Consider the following 1,704-nt stretch of genomic DNA (forward strand, 5'->3'; position numbering starts at 1 on the left):
TTTAGCCGTTTTTATGAGATTTTTGTAGAAGATTGTTCAAGTCCGAGTTCTTCAATAGAGAAGCTTTCTTTATCTCTTTTCTTTACTGTTTTTCATTACTTTTCTTAAAACCAATGATGATGTCAAACTCAGCCATGTCTGAGTAGATCCCGAGTTGGGCTTAGGGTTCCCGAAAGGGACTCTCATAATCGATTAAGACATCTAGGTTTATAGATCTGGGATTTCGACCTGTTCTCTGTTTATTCTTCTTCTTATTGTATGTATGCTTGATTGATCACCTAGTATCTGATCTAGATAGTTAGTGTTGCGAAAGTTTTCATTAAGTATCAGCCCTTGAATGAAACAGGCGATTTTTCCGTAGGAATGGAAACCTACCTGCGGCGAGATCGTGAGTATTGACGAGTCTTGTGCAGCTTTTGCGTTCTCTCCCTTCCAGGGCCAGAGTTGAAACCTACTGGTCAGGGTTGCGAGAAACAGTTGGTTATGATCACGACAGTGACGTAGTCATACCGCCGTACTCTAGCTCTAGAACCCATATATCGTTATCTGTCAATCCCAATCTATCTACCTTAGTGTTAAAACCGATTATGATCCCTTAGAGTTCCCAAAAGCTCAGCGTTTTTAGCCATAGTTTACAATTCCATCGATTTTTACTTGCTTTCTTAGACCTGCATTTCAATTTCCTTAGTTCGTTATTTACTTGCTTTATTTACCTTTCATGCGATATTTTACTTGCCTTATTTTCGTTTAGTTCGATATTTTACTTATTCCATTTGCATTTCATTCGATTTTCTTTACTTGCTTTTTAGGATAGATTTATTTGCTCTCTTTTGTTTTAGTTTAATTCGCAAGAAAAACAACCAACCATTAAAACCAATTTAGTCTAGACATAAAGTTAAAAACCGTAGAAGAATACCAGGCACACAAATCTCTGTGGCTTCGATCCCTAAATACTACAACTGATTAGCTGTGCACTTGCGGCTTTCATTTGTTTTGTTAAGGGTAAAACTTGTTCCCTCACGTAGTTGACACGAGCACGCATCAAGCAGACTATTTAAAATGTAAGTTGTTCCCTTTTTCATTAGCAGACAAAGCTCACTGTTGGTTGAAATCTTTGCCTGCAGGATCGATTACTAATTGGGAAGAGTGTAAAACTGTTTTCCTGAATCACTTCTATACTAAGTCAAGGTCGAACTTGTTGAGAACAAAGATCTCAAGCTTTCAACAAGGACCGACTGAATCTTTCTATGAAGCCTGGGAACGTTTTAAGGAGTATGAACGTGATTGCCCTCACCATGGATTTCCTGGATCAAGCCTGCTGAGCACATTTTTCCGAGGTTTGCAACCAAAATACAAACTTTCGCTTGATACAGCTAGCAATGGAGATTTTGGACAAAAGACGATAGCCCAAGGAAGAGCCCTCATCGAAAATTTGGCTCAAGCCAATAGCAATGATTGTCTTGAATACGATCGCTTGATAAAGCTTTCGTTCTCTTCTTTTTTTTTACAGAAGCTGGCTCATCATGTTCTTCAACTCGTTTATCGCTTTAAAAAAAAAGAAGAGCAACAATCGCCCAATCCATGCTTGTGAGACCAACAATGGCGCAGAAGATGAAGGACCTAGTGATATCGATCACATTAATCAAGCATTTCAAGAAGAAGATGTGAACTACGTAGGAGCACTGGTGCCATACCAAAATCGCT

At 38.8% G+C, this 1,704-nt stretch overlaps 1 non-coding gene across 1 annotated transcript; it reads right to left on the reverse strand.

Annotated features, from left to right (window-relative positions):
- Positions 1–1,197: 1,197 nt before the first annotated feature.
- LOC112090085 lies at positions 1,198–1,302 on the reverse strand. The gene has a single exon (XR_002901443.1). It is a non-coding gene; the product is annotated as a small nucleolar RNA R71 (small nucleolar RNA).
- Between the last annotated feature and the right edge of the window lie 402 nt (positions 1,303–1,704).

This window comes from Eutrema salsugineum, unplaced genomic scaffold (genome assembly GCF_000478725.1).
Source record: "Eutrema salsugineum unplaced genomic scaffold, Eutsalg1_0 scaffold_11, whole genome shotgun sequence".
NCBI lineage: Eukaryota > Viridiplantae > Streptophyta > Magnoliopsida > Brassicales > Brassicaceae > Eutrema > Eutrema salsugineum.